The sequence below is a fragment of the Contarinia nasturtii genome, unplaced genomic scaffold (genome assembly GCF_009176525.2).
Source record: "Contarinia nasturtii isolate CC-2019 unplaced genomic scaffold, AAFC_CNas_1.1 Cnas_scaffold_1037, whole genome shotgun sequence".
NCBI lineage: Eukaryota > Metazoa > Arthropoda > Insecta > Diptera > Cecidomyiidae > Contarinia > Contarinia nasturtii.
Window position 1 is genome coordinate 8,541,673 of NW_022198383.1, and position 1,421 is coordinate 8,543,093.

A 1,421-nucleotide genomic window follows, 5' to 3' on the forward strand; every position below is an offset into this window, starting at 1 on the left:
TGAGTGCTCACTTTACACGGGTGCCCACTTTACACGGTCTTCCCTTATATATTCTATAAACTATTCCATAGCTTAATGTATAAAACTACGTTTCACATTAAGCAATATGTCTGACGCTAATTTTGCCATAAAAATTATTTTTGAAACACTTTTCATAACTAAAGTCACAACAAATTTGGATTTTTGTATGGGAGCCATGTCTGTATGCTACCTTAATGGTGTGAAACTTTGAGCAGGTTGTTTTTTCACAAAAAAATAACATTCGGAGGGTTTGGAGAAATTTCAACCAAAATTAAGAGTACCTCCCATACAAAATATTCGTTTTTGAGCCAAAAACTGAAAATGTTGCTTTATAATGCATAACGGTAACCACTCTATTAATTGAAATGGTTCTAATAAATAAAGTGGTTACTGCTATACATTTCAATGTAAAAATAGGTGGTTACTTCGGATCGTAACCAAAAACCTATCCAAAAGCACTAACGCGACCCTAATAATCCGTAAATATATTTTTAAATATTATTATTGTTTTCGAATATAGATTAAATCTAGGGATTAATTTTATTTTCATTTTTGTGACACCAATCCCGTTCAAAATATTTACAGATAAATAAATGAATAAAAAATTCAAAATAAATATGAATTGCATAACCTCACTTTATTGCGTAAATTTTAATCAACGTAATTAGAAAATTTAAATAAATATTTTTATTGAATATAGATTAAATCTAGGATTAATCAAGGGATTAATTTCATTTTCAATTTTGTGACACTAATCCCATTCAAAATATTTACATAAAAATAAATGAATAAAAAAATTCATACGTAATACTTTATTACGTAAATTTTAATTACGGAATTAAAAGTGAGGTTATGTTACGCATATTTATTTTCGATTTAATAATCACCGCACAAATCCCAGCAAAATTAAAAAGAAAATTAATTTCCGCTAAAAAACATTACAAATTTGTTTTATTTTTATTTTTTATTTACAAAAAGTATACTTTTTAGAGTTTTTTGTACGAATAATTCAGTCGATAAGACAGTTTGACATTAGCGATTGACGAAATTTTCATTTACGCGTATTTACCGGTATTTACATTAATTTCCAGTATTGACAAGTATTTACACGTATTTACACGTATTGACATTTATTTTGTGTATTGAATCGTATTTTTTTAGCTTTTTGACTTGTTCTCTGCCCCTAGGTACGTAGAATAGGCTGAACCTTCATATAAATACCTCCTCTCGAACTAACATGATTTCAAATCACATGCCCCTCTGCCAAATCGACAATTTTCAATATTCTTCCAAACTCTCGAATGTTTTGAGTTCTTAGAGAGCACTCTCAGTGTCTCAGCTCGTTTGCATAACTTTCAATCTTGACTTTTAGTACGAAGAATTGGCTTACCTGTCATATA